General features: G+C 35.9%; 1 pseudogene; it reads left to right on the forward strand.

Annotated features, from left to right (window-relative positions):
• Positions 1-3661: 3661 nt before the first annotated feature.
• On the forward strand, positions 3662-6536 carry LOC113347502 (annotated as a pseudogene).
• The last annotated feature ends 11720 nt before the right edge of the window (positions 6537-18256 follow it).

Raw genomic sequence — 18256 nt, forward strand, 5'->3', positions numbered from 1 at the left:
TGAACTTGCTAAGGCTTGGGAAAAATCAGTTCAAGGCTCACCAGGATACAAACTCATTAAAAGGCTTCAGTTCGCTAGGATTACTTTATCTAAATGGAATAAAACTCATTTTGGAAACATTGATCAGAATATGGATAATCTTCAACAAAAGTTATTTGATTGCAAGCCATGCCCTTTTCTCCAGATAATACTTCACAAGCTTTAGAAGTCAGACAAGAGTTGGATAAATGACACAAAATACAGCATGAGTTCTACAAGCAAAAGTCTAGAGACAACTTTGTAAAAGATATGGCTTACAATACTAAGTATTTCCATACTTTAACAAACAGGAAGAGAGCTAGGAACAATATTGATTCTTTAAAAACAGATGATGGTACTTGGTTACAATCTAGATTTTGTTTTACTTACACAACATTTTAATAACATAAGTACTTCTCAAAATACTATAATTGAAGAACAATACTATACTCATATTCATACTTTAATCACAGAAGAAGAAAACAGATTACTTCTTTTTCCTCCATCAGATGAAGAAATTCATAAGGTTCTCAAAAACATAGAGAGTTAGTTTGCCCCAGGGCCTGAAGGATTCCAAGCTGGCTTTTACAAGTCACAATGGAGTATAGTTGGTAGTGATGTTTGTGACATGGTTAAGAATTTTTTTTCCACTAAGTTCTTGCCCAAACAGCTCAACAAAACCTTCATCTCTTTAATTCCAAAGAAGAATAAACCTTGTACTCCTTCTGACTTCAGACCTATTGGGCTTTGTAATACTTCTTACAAAACCATTTCTAAGATTCTGGTGTCTAGACTGAAGCCCATTAATGGAAAGAATCATCTCTCCATATCAAGCTGCTTATGTTTCAGGAAGGCTTATCAATGATAACACCATTATAGCTCATGAAGTTATTCATTCAATGAAAAGAAAAGAAGGAGAAGGAGGTTGGCTAGCTTTAAAACTTGATACGTCTAAATCTTTTGACAGATTGAAATGGTCTTTTCTTCTTAAAGTACTTCAAAGTTTTGGGTTTTGTGAAGATTTGTGTCATCTTATCAAGGAATGTATCAGTACTACTTCATTGTCTGTTATGCTTAATGGATCTCCATGTGAAGAATTCTCACCTACTAGAGGAATTAGACAGGGAGATCCCTTTTCCCCTTATCTCTTCATAATTGCAACGGAATGGTTCTCTAGCACTCTTTTAGAAGCCCATAATTCAAAAGCAATTAAAGGAATCTCAATTGCAAGAGGAGCACCACCTATAAATCATCTTCTTTTTGCAGATGATTGTCTCATTTTCACTCAAGCTAATTTAACCAGTGTGAATAATCTACTTCAAGTTTTGAAGGATTTTAGTTCACAATCTGGTCAGGTCATAAACTTTGACAAATCTTCAGTTTTTTATAGTAACAACATGAATCCATCTGTGTGCAATACTCTCAGCAATATTTTTGGAGTTCAATGTATGAAGGAATATGAGAAGTATCTAGGGTCTCCTCTGATTATTGGTAAATCCAAAGTGAAAGCTTTTGAAGACATTCAGTTGGCCTTTAAAAGAAGACTTGGAAATTGGCAAGGTATTAATCTACATCAAGCTGACATAAATATAATGGTTAAGGTTGTGCTTAATGTTGTTCCCATGTATCAGATGAGTACATTAAAAATTCTTAAGACTCTTATTAAGAAACTTGATACACTGCAAAGAAAATTTTGGTGGGGTTACAAGTCTAATAGAGGGTTAAATTTAATTGGCTGGCATAACTTGAGTATATCCAAGGATTTAGGTGGTTTGGCATTCAGGGATATGGAAATGTTAAACCATGCAATTCTCACTAAAATTGCATGGAGATTTTTCAAAACTCTGATCACTTGCTAACTAGAATTCTCAAAGCTAAGTATTTCAAGAAAGAAGAGTTTTTACATATTGAAGGAGAAAGAAGTAACTCTTCATGGACTTGGAAAGGGATTGAACTTGGTCTTTATATACTTCAACAACATTACAGTATGGAGGTCAACAATGGTAAGGGTACCAAAATATGGGTTGATAGATGGATTATAGGTCTGGACATCAAAGTGAAGCCACTTCACCCATCACACATGCAGTGTGTGTTTGTCAGTGAGTTGATTCTACCATATTCCAATACTTGGAATATGCCTCTTCAAAATACTCTATTTTCTTCTGATATTGTGGACATAATTAAACATATGCAGCTTTCGCTTGATGAACAAGATATTGTTAGGTGGAATCCTTCAAAAGATGGAATTTTCTCAGTCAAGTCTGCCTACAATAAACTTACTGAAGTTAGAGTACAAAATCAAGCTACACTTAATGATGTTCCAACAACAGTCTGGAAAGAGCTCTGGAAAATGAAGCTTCCTCGTCGTGTCAAACTCTTCATATGGAAGTGCTTAAAAAATATTGTTCCTACAAGAGTGAGATTATCTCAGGCATTGCAAGATATCGAAACTCACTGTGAAATCTACAACCAAGAGAATGAAACTCTTTTCCATATTCTCATTAGCTGTTCTCGTGCTAAGGAAGTTTGGCGAGATCTTAATATCAATATTGATCAGATTATTACTCAGTGCCAGTCTGTAAAAGAATGGATTGTATCTTGGTTTCAAGATGTTCAGAATGCAGGAAATGATGATGTTAATAATTGACGGAATCTGTTAATGGTAGGAAGTTGGATAATATGGAAGGAGAGGTATGACTGCGTTTTTCACGATAAAACTCTCAATCCAATTCGTACTGCAGGAAGGATTCAACATCAGTTGATTAGTTATAGTGCCCCTACTCATGGAGCTTCAGATGATGCATTAATCAGCACCTCTACATTACCTGAGATTACTACTAACTCTACTATTTGCCTGCAGGATATTTTGAATGAAGCAACCACCTTTAAATTCTTTGTAGACACTTCTGTTGATAAACTCACTAATGATTGTGGTTCTGGCATTGTCTTTTATGATACTGAAGGTGCTTTCGTTGGGTTCAAGGTATCTCATGCAGCTGGAATAATCGATGCAGAAGCAGGAGAGTGTAGAGTTGTTCTTGAAGGACTGAGATGGGCAAAGGCAATGGACCTAGATAGCATACACATCATATCTGATGCTGAGACAGTAGTTAACTCGATTAACAACATTTCTCTATCAGTTAGATGGTAGAATAGAAGGATTATTCAAGAGATTAAACAGTTGCTTATCACTTTCAATTTCTCTAAGCTGTCTTATGTTAGTAGGAATTTTAATTCTTTAGTTGATTCCATTTCTAAAGTAGTAAGGAGAGATAAACTTCTACTAGAAGAGTTAGTCATGATGTTTCACAGCTTCAAACATTGTTATACAGGCTTTTAGATCCCGGTATTTCTTAATAAAATCACTCCCCTTTATCTAAAAAAAAAAAATCAATCCATTAAGGTACAATATTTGATATGGGTTTTCCATTCTTATGGAAATGGTATTCAAATTTCCAACTGCACTAGTTCATCCCACGAGGTTCATGCTTTGCCTTGTCGGCTCAATCTTGGGTATGTTATCTTAAACTTCCATCTAGAAAAGAAAAGATTTTAAGTATATCACCTACCACTAATCTTTTTATTTTTTTCTACAAAAAGAATGTTATGTTTCTGTCTTACATATACATGCATCATCATCGCTTCCTTCACGTGTTTTTCTTTTCCTTTCTTTTAAACATTTTCACTTGCGAATTAACTTGCCCATCTAAATTCGATGAAGATGTTAGGAATAACATTTATCCTTCTAATGATCAATACGGGAACTACTGCAGCTACGGAACCTCCATTTGCTTGTGATGCATTAAATCCATTAACGAATTCGTACCTTTTCTGCAACATTTCACTGCCCATATCTGAAAGAGTTGCAAACCTCATCCCGCTACTCACTCTAGAAGAAAAAAATAGGACATCTTGGTAATTCAGCTCCAGCAATTCGTAGACTTGGCATCCCTAGTTATGAGTGGTGGTCTGAAGCGTTACATGGTGTATCTAATGAAGGACTGGGTATTCGATTCGATGGACTGATTCGTTCAGCTACCAGCTTCCCTCAAGTAATCCTTACTGCTGCTTCTTTCGATACCCAGCTCTGGTATCGAATTGGTCAGGTAAAGCGTAAATGAACAAAAAAAATACAACTTCAATATTTCCTAAAATGATTCATTTTATGATTTTATTTTTTAAATTAGGCTATCGGAGTAGAAGCTAGAGCTGTATACAACGCAGGGCAAGCATCAGGAATGACATTTTGGGCACCAAATATAAACATATTTAGAGACCCAAGATGGGGAAGAGGACAAGAAACACCTGGTGAAGATCCAATGGTTGCTAGTAAATACGCAGTTTCTTATGTCAGAGGAATTCAGGGTGATTCTTTTGAAGGCGGGAAAATTAATGATGATAATAAACATATTCTCCAGGCTTCAGCTTGTTGTAAACATTTCACTGCTTATGATTTGGATAACTGGAACGGCTCCACGCGTTACAACTTTGATGCGCATGTGAGTTAAAATAGCCTTATTTGAATCCAAAGATAGAGACTTATTACTGTTATTCATATTCTCTTGCATATTCCTATCTTTTGCTTCACTCTATTTCAGGTTTCTTTGCAAGATTTGGCAGATACTTATCAACCACCATTTAAAAGCTGCGTCAAAGAGGGCAAGGCAAGCGGAGTAATGTGTGCATACAATCGTGTCAATGGAGTTCCAAGCTGTGCAGATTTCAATTTTTTATCCAACACCATTAGAGGAAAATGGGGTTTCAATGGGTAAGAATTTAGTTTTCCTAGTGAAGACCACGAATTAAACCCCGTACTGATTTCAATGTTAAACAGGTACATTACATCAGACAGTGATTCAGTTTCTACCATCTATACTAATCAAAGTTACTCCAGAACACCAGAAGGACTTGTTGGTGAGGTTCTTAGAGCTGGTATGGATGTAAATTGTGCAGCTTGTGGGGGAGAATATTGCGATTCCTTCTTACAAGCACATACAAGATCAGCAATTTATCAGAAAAAGGTATCAGAAGTTAACATAAACAGGGCCCTCTCTAATCTCTTCACAACCAGAATGCGATTAGGATTGTTTAATGGCAACCCAGTCCAACAGCAATTTGGCGATATCGGTCCAAGCCATGTCTGCTCAGCAAACCATCAGACTTTAGCCCTTGAAGCTGCCAGGGATGGCATTGTGCTTTTAAAGAACTCAGGCAAACTTCTCCCTTTATCAAAAAGTGCAACACAAACTATCGCTGTAATCGGTCCAAATGCTAATAATGTACAAACACTTACGGGAAATTACAATGGACCTCCATGTAAATCTGTTACACCAGTAGAAGCATTGAAGAGTTATGTCAGGGATACACACTTTATCATCCCGGCTGTGACGCAGTCCCTTGTAATTCTGTTGCTATGAAAGAAGCAATTGAATTGGCAGAATCCGTAGACTATGTCATAATGATCGTGGGGTTGGATCAAACACAAGAAAGGGAAGAGTTTGATCGAATTGACTTGGTACTACCGGGCAAGCAACAACATCTCATTTCTAGAGTTGCTAAGGCAGCAAAGAAACCAGTAATCTTAGTGCTTCTCAGTGGAGGCCCGGTTGACATTTCTTTTGCGAAGGATGATCGTAACGTTGGAAGTATCATTTGGGCGGGTTATCCTGGTGAAGCTGGAGGAATTGCTTTGGCTGAAATAATATTCGGGGACCATAACCCAGGTAAGCCTCACTGACCGAGCTTTTTTATAGTGTATTCTGCTAATTCTTGAAGACTCTTCTCTGCCCTGTAATGGTGCGAATGTGTTCTTATTATTGTTTATACTCAATTTGCAGGGGGGAGATTACCCGTCACTTGGTACCCGCAAGAATTCACCAAAATCCCAATGACAGATATGAGGATGCGAGCCGATTCTGCAACGGCGTATCCTGGACGGACATACCGATTCTACAAAGCAAGAAAAGTGTTTGATTTCGGTTATGGTCTCAGCTACTCAACCTACTTATATGAGTTTGTTAATGTTAATCGAAAAATTATCTACTTAAATCGTTTCACTAACATTATAGCACTCGATGACAAAATTTTTACTAATTCCTTATCCATTTCCGAGATGGGAACTGATTACTGTGAGAAGCTAAAGTTTTCTGTAACTATTGGAGTAAAAAATTCTGGAGTAATGTCAGGGAAACATCCGGTTTTTCTCTTTGCTAGACAGAGGCAGATTAAAGTTGGGAGTCCAATTATACAACTGATAGGGTTTCAAACAGTGAGAACGGGTGCAGGAGAAAGAACTGAAGTTGAATTTGTTGTGAGCCCTTGTGAACATCTTAGTAAAGCTGATGAAAATGGTCTAATGGTGATAGAAGAAGATTCGTATTTGCTGGCTGTCGGAGAAATAGAATACGAAATCTCAATCATCTTCAAAACGACATTGGGTAGAAAATACCCTCAAATGACAAATATGTAGCATTTACTTGGCCGAGCTAAGATTAACAAATGGACTTTAAGTTTGGTTTGATCGTATTTTGCGTCTCCTGTTATTGTTATATAGTACTAGAACTAATCCATGCAACGCTTTTGTTAATTTGTATACTCGTAATATTTTATAAATAATTATTTTATTTCATTGAAAAATTATATCTTTTTGTCTTATTCTACGAAAAATAGGTTTATTGCACTAAAAACAAAATATTTGGTCCAAATGCAAAGAATAAGAATTACTATTTTCAATGCGATAAAACAAATCAAATGCAACAAAACAAATCAATCTTGTTTCCAACGTAAAAAACCATTTTTCTAAAGAACCTTAACATGTATACAGATATACATATCATATGGCCATATGGGTGTACAAGTTAACGAGTCCCTCAGTGCATTAATGACATTGCTTTGGCCTTCCAAGAAATAATTAATATCTATAATGTCTAGTGTGCATAGTAAAATAAACTCCTATAAAGTACACATTAAAATCAACTCCTATAATCATCCAAAAACCAACAACACAATTTTTAGGTAATATGTACCTGTCTCACTTATCTTAAATTCACCTTCCCACCTCAAACTCCAATAAGTGTAAGGCCTATTCCTATGGACATGCCAAAAAAATGCTATTTGGCATACCAGCTGGCATGTCAAATCAATTGTGCTACTATGGGAAAACCGCGGAGCGACCGAGTTCTAGCGAGTGTTATTGACAATATCACCAGCGATAAATTCTTTATCGCTGGCGATATTGTCAATAACACTCGCTATTAACTCAGTCACTGGCGTTATAATTAATATCGCCAACGTACGAATTTCTAACGCCTATAAATACCGCACCTTGTTTATATATCCTTCACACTTTCCTTCTCAACTCTTTTGTTCTCTTCTGTTTTAAAGAAATTATCTTTCGTTTTGCTTCTTAAACAAATATGGAGAAAAGAAAAAGAAACAGAAGAGTCAAATGATCTACTAGTATCCCAGCCAGTGAATTAAGTTTTGTTATGGATAAAAATTATGAGTTTGATAATGTTAGACAAATAGCCGGTGAAGGTATGTTCTCTAATCACCTATATGACTATCAGGAGCGAGTTAATTCGGTAAATCTAAGAGGTGGATGGTCTGAGTTACAAACGATTTTTTCAGTTACTTCCCTCTGTTGTTCAAGAGAGAGTTAGAAGATATCCTTGGCGACATTTATATCATATACAACCTAGAAACCACAGGACTCAAGGAGTTCAAGTTATATTAGAACGACGGTGGAAGACTACAAACATGTTCTTTTTCAAGGATTTTGAATGCGGTAAGTTAGTTTTTTCTAGTAGTTTAATTTTTAAATTATGTATTTTGTTTTACAAGAATCGACAAACTCTAATTATGAATAATTGTTGTTAATAGGAGTTACACCGATAGATTTGTACATGTTAACGGGAATTCCATCTGCTGGAAACTTACTTCCATTTAACAAACTAAATTGGTTATCAAAAGATAAATGGAAACTATAAAGACCATCAAGATAGATGGAAACTGTAAAGACCCTCAAGATCGTCAACGCTATTAGACTAGTCAAGAGACGTCTTAGCCGCTAATTACTCGATTAGTTTAACACGAACATTGAATTAATATAACAGCGATATAGATACGAAATTAGTACCGTTTATTAGATCTCGAAAAGTTACACAGAATTGACTAATCGAACGCGTCAATCGGATACCGGATGAAGAAGATATCATCAGATAAATATGAAGGGAAAAATAGTCTTTTTTCTTTGGACCGACCTTGGATGCCCTTATTGAAATATGTGGGTGTAATAGTATTCTCGTTTGTCTTATCTCAAACTATTCGAATGAGAAAATAAGTTTCTCTTCTTCTTTCTCTTTCATTCTTCTTTCTTCTTCATTCTTCCCCTTTTTCTCATGTTCTTCTCTGTTTGTGTTTCTGTGAGAAGATGGTGTTATTTGAGATCGGTAGAAGGCGGAACAGATCATGGGGTAGATGTTGGTGATGGTGTTGGTGTTAATTAAACTCGGGAAAGGAAGGAGTGGACGCTGATGTAAGTTAAGAGTTAGGGTTTTCCCTGAATCGATGAGGATGAAGATGATAATGAGACTCAGATTGAAAGTGAAGAATATCAGAGTTAAGTTTAGTTGGTGGTGGTACTGACTCAAGCGGCTGATATAGAACTTAAAGAAAAGGTAATTAGGTTTCTTTTAAATTGAAGATTAAATTGTTTGAATTTGAATGATTGATTGAGAAACTAGTGATGGGTTTTGATCAGATTTGAAGTAGAGATGTTTATATATGTTTAATTTTGATCTCATTAAATTTAGGGTTGTTGAGGTGATTGAACAGATTCAGATATTAGAGGAGAGGGGTTTAATATGATTGATCCTTGTAATTAAAATTTCCTAGTGAATTAAGTTAAACTGAGTTTGAGCAGATGTTTATGGTTTTGGAGACGATAATGAATTTGAGCTGATACTAATGGAACTGGTGGAAGTATTTACAGGCTTTAATGAATTAGAATAATTACAGGTGTTGGTAAGAATTCATAGAAGATGGAATTGTGTTTATGTGGATGTTGTTGATCGAGTTTGCAGTGGAGTTGTTCAATTAGTGATGGAACTGAACTAAACTTGGAGGTAATGGAATTGGGTTGTTTGAATTGAAGTTGAGTATGCTAATTTGGAATTGTTATTGTTTGGGTGTTTGAGTAGGTGTTGTATGAATGGAGATTACAAATAGTGGTGGTGTTAATGTTGTTGTTGTGGTGTTGTGGAATGCAGGGAAGGGGTAGGAAGTCTGTTAATAGAAGATTGGTGATGAATTAGTGATTTGCAGAACTCTGAAAAGATAATGGTAATGATTGAAAAAGCGGGGGTCTAACAACACCACCCAATATTTCACTTAGCAGTCTGTATGGACAAACTCGAACATACTCTTAAGAGAATCAACAAAACTCGATCAATTAAAAGTATATTAACGAGTTTATATCTCTCTTCTTGATTTGATTTACTCAAGCAAGAACTGCGAGTTCAAATCAAACACAAGGAATAACTTGGATGGTACTAAAGACCAATATCCAAGGATCAATCAATATCAATCAACAACCAAAGGTCGGATTTACAATTGATTGATTCAAACGCACAACCTGTATTATTTCAATTATATAAACAAATATAATGCGGAAATAGAAATAACACAGACACCGGAAATTTTATTAACGAGGAAACCGCAAATGCAGAAAAACCTCGGGACGTAGTCCAGATTGAACACACACTGTATTAAGCCGCTACAGACACTAGCCTACTCCAAGCTAACTTCGGACTGGACTGTAGTTTAACCCAAATCAGTCTCCCACTGATCCAAGGTACAGTTGTACTCCCTACGCCTCTGATCCCAGCAGGATATTGCGCACTTGATTCCCTTAGCTGATCTCACACACAACTAAGAATTGATACGACCCAAAGTCGAAGATTTGACAATAAACAAATCTGTCTCACACAGATAAGTCTATCAAAGGTTCAATCTGTATCCCACAGATAAACCCTAAAATGTTTTGTTCCGTCTTTTGATAATAATCAAGGTGAACAGGAACTAATTGATAATATGTTCTTATATTCTCGAAGAACAACCTAGAGTTATCAATCACCTCACAACAATCTTAATCGTATGGTAGCGAAAGAAGATGTTGTTGGAATCGCAAACAATGAGACGAAGCTGTTTGTGATTACTTTTTATATCTTTCCTATCGGATATATCAATCTCAAGACAATCAATCTGATTGTACTCGTACGATGGAAGATGCAAGATCAGATCACACAACTACGATAAAAGTAGTATCGGTCTGGCTCCACAATCCCAATGAAGTCATTAAGTCGTTAACCTGGTTTTAGAAGAAGAAAACCAAAGGTTAAAGGAGAACCGACTCTAGTATGCAAACTAGTATCACACGTGAGGTGTGGGGATTAGTTTTGCATAGATACTAGAGTTCCCCTTATATAGTCTTTCAAATCAGGGTTTGCAATTAAGTTACCTTGGTAACAAAGCAATCAATATCCGTTGTTAGATGAAAACCTGATTTAGATTCAAGCTAATATTTCTCAACCATTAGATCGAAAACTTAGCTTGTTACACACACTTGACAATGCACGCTTCTAAGTTTGTTAACCGTACCCAAACGTATGCACTTGTTGGTTCAACAATAGTTAACCAAAAGGTTAGCCATATGAGCATTCCATATCAACCACGTTCTTCTACACCATAACTAGTTCAAATGATTTCAAATGAACTAGTTAAAGAGTTGTTCAATTGCAAGGAAATCTCATGTACTATACAAGACACAATTGAAGCAAAGATGATTTGATTCACTTGAATCGGTTCATGAAATTTTATAGCCACGGTTTGCAAACCGCATTCCTTAGTCTTTTTAAGTTTGAGTTCAGAAATCATCTTCAGATATATAACCTTCTCAAGTTCGCAGACTAGGTTCGTGGACTTAAGTTACCGAGCAGAGTTTACAAACTCCAGCAGAAATTCTCGGGTATGAGAACTTCGCCGGTTCGCGGACTGGGTTCGCGGACTTAGTCTCACGCAAGTAGTTTGTCAACTCCAGCAGAAATTCTCGGGTTTGATAACTTCGGCAGTTCGCGAACAGAATTCGCGGACTTGGCTCACGTCATTCTTCCGGTTATCTTGATCAACAAAGTTCGCAAACATTGGCTCAAGGAAAAGGACTTATACATAAATGTGTTTCCACAACAATGATTATGTCCACCATTGGTTATGTAATATAAACTCTCATTTCAATCATTGAAACATTCTTAGAGGATGTTATATAGTTGTTACACCGTTTCTCGTCAAAGCAATTTTCAAGATGATTGAAACATGTCATGACTTTCGTCACATGGTAAAGATAAACTTAGTTAAAGCGAAAAGCTTACCAATTCATATTTCGAGATATAGATAGGCGAGGTATACTCGGCCCGAAATACCAAATGTAGATAATCAAAGTCTATATATATAGCATACGACTTCTTGTCTTAAAGAGTAAGAGATAGAGTAGATAGACTTTTGAGTAATAGATAAGTTCAAGTCTTCACATACCTTTTTCTCGAGAAGTTCCACCGGTTCCTTGAGTAGTTCTTCTACTTGTATGATGAATCGCCATGAAGTCCTTGAGCTCAACTACACTTTCTATGCTAGTCCGAGACTTAGCTATAATAGACTAGAAATCAAGACTTATAGTTTTTATCACTAACATTGACAAACATGCTTGAGATAGCAACGCATGCGAGTTTGACCGAGCAATGCTCTAACAATCTCCCCCTTTGTCAATTTTAGTGAGAAAACTATCAATAAATATGGAATACAAAAAGATAAAGAAACTTTAGTAGCTCCTATTCCACATGTCTAATCTTCAACATTCCTCGAAATCTTCGTCACTTCCAAGTACTCCAATGATCCCAAAGGTTGTAAGTTTAGAATCACCGTTGTTGAAGATCCGTAGCTATAACAATGAGAAAACATAGTTATCGATCATTTTTATACAGTGTCATAGTATTATTACACAGCGTCAAAGTTCAATTGTACCATAACTTCAACAATAATACTATGGTGATATGTATCACTCCCCCTTAGTCAATACTCCATCTCACATGGAAACCACTCCCCCTTACACAATGATCCGAAAACCATATGTATTTGTAGTGTGAACTACATATTAATTCTTCCCCGTTTTGTCAATAAAATTTGCAAAGGTACAAGAACGGGATCATAATGAAATTTCCGAGAGAGACATTTCATGACAAAAAGAAAAAAAATACATACAAATAATTTAGATGCAAATATAAATCCGAAGCTAAATGCATTCATCAAGGAGTTTAAAGATACAAGATAACCCTCTAAAATTCCATAGCCGCACACCCCTCAAGATATGACCATTAATCACAAGTTCAAAAGAACTCTCCCCCATTTGATGCCATTCCCGAAGGAACAACAAGAGCGACCTTAATTTCGAAAGAAAAGAAGGATTTTTTATTGAACACAAAAAACCATGAGAATGATTTCCTATATCCAAAAACTCAATCAAATTAATCACAAGTAAACCCATGATTAACTTAATCGGAATACGCAATCAAATTAAACACAAAAAGTGATCAATTCAATTGATTATGCTCCACATAAGAGAACTTATGGAGACACGAAAATACTCAACTAGATTAATTACAAGTGAACCCATAATTAATCTAATTGGAATACACAACCAAACTAATCACAAAAGTAATCAATTTAATTGTCATTTGTTTTGCTCGACATAAGAAAACTTACGGAGCAATAACTAAATAACCAAACAAGATGATTAATTTAGTTCAATATGCTCGACATAAAATATCTCACGGAACAACAACTAAGCTAGAAATAATCAACTTGGTTGTATAGTGTTCAACATAAGATACATTACGGAGCCTCACAGTAATACATAAAATATGGATCAGGGATGATCAATGCTGCGTAATACACAAGGATTCATTCTATTTTCCACCAATATTTGCATAACGATATTAATAGACATTATCCTTGAAACAAAATATTTTAACCTATCTTCCATCAAGTATTTGACAATATAGGCTTAACTTTTGTATTTGTCAAAAGTCCATTCATTCTTTTATCAATACGTGAATACCGATCACGAACGACTTTACTTTTGACAAAGTATGGGGCAAACATAGTTCACAGACGTAAACACTAATATCCCATAAGAAATTGCAATATAACAAATCATAAAGATTAATACTGCAAAACATCATCCTCCAAAAAGTTTTTAGAATTTAAACCAATAAACCTAAAAAAAAAGAACAATAAGATGAAAAGTAATAGCTATGTGTAGTCACAATCATTGCTATTCAAAGCACTAGTTATTCTTCCAACTAAATCAAAAGGAAGACATACTAGGTAACATAAATAAAACAAGCTGAAGGAAAACAGACTCCAGTGCTATTACGAACACGAACTAAGATCATATGGACGGTTCAGAATCCTCATGAGACAACGGGTCTTTGAGCTTGTGAACAACATCATTCATTGCAGCATTAGAGAGGTGATTCTCTTTTCGAAGATCATTGATGTAAGACTTTATGAGACCAAGGTCAGCAGTAACCTTTTCCAACTCAGTTTTCAATGCATCAAGATTTTTCAGAGTAACAATGAGATCTTGTTTTGCTTCCACAAAGTACTTAAGAAAGTCATGAACAACTTCAGCAGAAATCATATCATCCTTTTCAGCATCCTCATGAACGTAGGAAAAATAACATGAAGAGTTAGGATGATCTTGATCTACAAGGGTTCTTTTCTTCTTGGACTCAATAACAAAACCTTTGTCAAGAATCCCCTTGCAAAACCACCATAGCAAGACGAGGAAGAAGAAGGGGCTTCCGTTTTTACTTTTGAGCATAAAGCCACTTTAGTTGTGTCAGAAGTACTTGGCATATTGGATTGCTTTGAGCATCCTTAAATAGAGAACTTACTCAAGCGATGTTCAAGGCATCCTTTTTGAGGCTAGCCTCAAGAGTCCTGCACGAAGATTGATCTTCAGCATTACCTTTGGATTTGCAATCACTTACTACACCAAGAAGAGTATTGACATGGTGCTTTAACCTATTAAATCTATCAGCTTGAATTCTAACAAGATTTAGAATCAATTCACTCTCTTCAGCTGAATCCCGTTCATTGCCAGAGAAGCTCTCTTTTGAATGGTAATCGGGATCACACATGTCGATATTAGTCTGTATCGTCAGAACACAAGGTTCGTCGATATTCGAGATGGAAGAAACTTTATCTTTAATAGAATTTGACGAGATAGAACTTTTATTTCTGGCGATGCGTTAATCAGAGATAGTACTCTTGTCCATAGATTCAGATCGCTACAAACACAGACTTATAAGGTTTTAAACGTGTTTTCCTTCTATGATACCAATTGAAAAAGCGGGGGTCTAACAACACCACCCAATATTTCGCTTAGCAATCTGTATGGACAAACTCGAATATACTTTTAAGAGAATCAACAAGACTCAATCAATTAAAAGTATATCAACGAGTTTATATCTCTCTTCTTGATTTGATTTACTTAAGCAAGAATTGCGAATTCAAATCAAATACAAGGAATAACTTGGATGGTACCAAATACCAATATCCAAGGATCAATCAATATCAATCAACAACCAAAGGTCGGATTTCCAATTTATTGATTCAAACGCACAACCTGTATTATTTCAATTATATAAACAAATATAATGCGGAAATACAATAACACAGATACCAGAAATTTTGTTAACGAGAAAACCACAAATGCAGAAAAACCCCGGGACCTAGTCCAGATTGGACTGTAGTTGAACCCCAATCAGTCTCCCACTGATCCAAGGTACAGTTGTACTCCCTACGCCTCTGATCCCAGCAGGATACTGCACACTTGATTCCCTTAGATGATCTCACCCCCAACTAAGAGTTGCTACGACCCAAAATCGAAGACTTGACAATAAACAAATTTGTCTCACACAGACAAGTCTATCAAATGATCAATTTTTATCCCACAGATAAACCCTAGAAGGTTTTGTTCCGTCTTTAGATAATAATCAAGGTGAACAGGAACCAATTGATAATCCGATCTTATATTCCCGAAGAACATCCTAGAGTTATCAATCACCTCACAACAATCTTAATTGTATGTTAGTGAAACAAGATGTTGTGGAATCACAAACAATGAGACGAATATGTTTGTGATTACTTTTTATATCCTTCCTATCGGAGATATCAATCTCAAGCCAATCAATCTGATTGTACTCGTACGATAGAAGATGCAAGATCATATCACAAAACTACGATAAAAGTAGTATCGGTCTGGCTTCACAATCCCAATTAAGTCTTTAAGTCGTTAACCTGGTTTTAAAAGAAGAAAACCAAAGGTTAAAGGAGAATCGACTCTAGTATGCAAACTAGTATCACACTTGAGGTGTGGGGATTAGTTTTGCACAGATACTAGAGTTCCCCTTATATAGACTTTCAAATCAGGGTTTGCAATTAAGTTACTTCGGTAATTTAGCAATCAATATCCACCGTTAGATGAAAACCATATTTAGATTCAAGCTAATATTTCTCAACCGTTAGATTGAAAACTTATCTTGTTACATACACTTGACAATGCAAGCTTCTAGGTTTTTTAACCATACCCAATTGTTGGTTCAACAATAGTTAACCAAAAGGTTATCCATATGAGCATTCCATATCAACCACGTTCTTCTTCAACTTAACTAGTTCAAATGATTTCAAGTGAACTAGTTAGAGAGTTGTTCAATTGCAAGGAAATCTCATGTACTACACAAGACACAATTGAAGCAAAGATGATTTGATTCACTTGAATAGGTTCATGAACTTTTATAGCCACGGTTTGCAAATTGCATTCCTTAGTCTTTTTAAGTTTAAGTTCAGAAATCATCTTCAGATATATAACCTTCTCAAGTTCGCAGACTAGGTTCGCGGACTTAAGTTACCGGGCAAAGTTTACAAACTCCAGCAGAAATTCTCGGGTATGAGAACTTCTCCATTCGCGGACTGGGTTCGCAGACTTAGTTTCATGCAAGTAGTTTGTCAACTCCACCAAAAATTCTCGGGTTTGAGAACTTCGGTAGTTCGCGGACTTGGCTCACGCCATTCTTCCGATTCTCTTGATCAACAAAGTTTGCAAAATTTGGTTCAAGGAATAGGACTTATACATAAATGTGTTTCCGCAACAATGATTATGTCCACCATTGGTTATGTAATCTAAACTCTCATTTCAATCATTGAAACATTCTTAGAGGACGTTATGCAGTTGTTACACCATTTATCGTCAAAGCAATTTTCAAGATGATTGAAACATATCATGACTTACGTCACATGGTAAAGATAAACTTGGTTAAAGCGAAAAGCTTACCAACTCATATTTCGAGATATAGATAGGCGAGGTATACTCGGCTCGAAATACCAAATGTGTATAATCAAAGTCTATATATATAGCGTACGACTTCTTGTCTCAAAGAGTAGGAGATAGAGTAGATAGACATTTGAGTGATAGATAAGTCCAAGTCTTCACATACATTTTTGTCGAGAACTTCCATCGGTTCCTTGAGTAGTTCTTCTACTTGTATGATGAATCGCCATGAAGTCCTTGAGCTCAACTACACTTTCTATCCTAGTACGAGACTTAGCTATAATAGACTAGAAATCAAGACTTATAGTTTTGATCACTAACATTGAAAAACATGCTTGAGATAGTAACGCATGCGAGTTCAACCGAGCAATGCTCTAACAATGATAATTGGAGACGATGAACTGTTTGTGAAGATGAATGAGTTGGGTTTGATGACAGTGGAAAAAGATTATAGTGGCAATGGTCTTGTAAAGTGAATGAAGTTTTTTTGATGTTGCATATGAGATTTGATGTATGCATGTTGGAAGTGAGATGAACTGCAGATAGTGGTACTGAACAAAGTAAATGGATTAAGGATTTATGAGCTGGACAAGGGAATTGGAGTTAGTAATGGAACTAAGTTTGAGTCAGTTTGGTGGATGTGTAATTGTTATTGAGGTAATATAAAGATTGACCTTTAGGATCTGGTATTGGGATGTATTGCAGGAAGTGCAAGTGGAAAATGAAGTAGTCTGTGATTTCTGTAGAATTCTTGGAGTTGGTTTATGTTGTTAAGATGTATAGGCTGAGTTGGTTGTAATGCTGTCATAGCAAAGGGTTTAGTAAAAGCTTGCTTTTGCGGATTAAGGTAAATAGATTTTGTAATTGTGTTACAAAGTTATTTGAGATGTTTGAGTTACTACATTAGAGTTGTTAGTTTAAGCATGTTAGTCATCCCATTCAGTTTAGCTGTCTGAGTTAACTCAGTGACCAGACCTGACTTGACTCAGTGGACTTTGACCGATTTGACTCAGTTGACCGTTGACTAGACTACGACCTGGACTTAGACGTTGACTGTTAATCGACCTTTGACTTACACTGACCGTTAGTTGACTCTATGGACCGGGCCTTAGATTAACGGGCCGGTTTAGTGGACTTGGGATTAGGACTAGTTATCCTATTTTGATGATTTGGACCCTTATGGTCCGAATTAGCATTGGTTCCTTTTACAAGTTGTATATATTTATAAAACCTATCAAATTGACTATATAACCAATCCAATTGAATTAGTAAACTTTTAGATGTCCTAAAGATAGATAATCAGAAGGGATAGAACCATAATTGGACTTGGAATAATTAGATAGTTCACTTAGACTATGACTGGAGACTTGTATTGTAAAACCCGTCCCAATTTCAAGGCTATTTCCGTCGTTTATAAAAAGGGTATTTTGTAAAAAAAAAAAAAAAAAGAAAGAAACTTGACATTAACTAGTAGATGTTTAGTTTCATATAAGAGGGCCCAACAATATTAATAGTAGGTGTTTAGTTCATACAAGAGGGCCCAACAATAGTGAGTAGGTTGTTTGGCTAATTGGGCCCAATTTGAATTTGGGCCATGTATACTCAACTTGGTGCCGATCAGGAGAAGAGTTTAATTAGGTTAAATTAGTTTCCTGTTAGGTTTAGGGCATGAATAAAAAAATAAAAAAAAAGAGATAAAAACCAAGCCGCACCTTTGTTTCTCCATCTCATTGTTATTCCTAGCCAGACGAAACAAAAAAAAAAAAGTTCTTCCAGTAGAAAACAAAAAAA

Source organism: Papaver somniferum, chromosome 2 (assembly GCF_003573695.1).
Source record: "Papaver somniferum cultivar HN1 chromosome 2, ASM357369v1, whole genome shotgun sequence".
Classification (NCBI taxonomy): domain Eukaryota; kingdom Viridiplantae; phylum Streptophyta; class Magnoliopsida; order Ranunculales; family Papaveraceae; genus Papaver; species Papaver somniferum.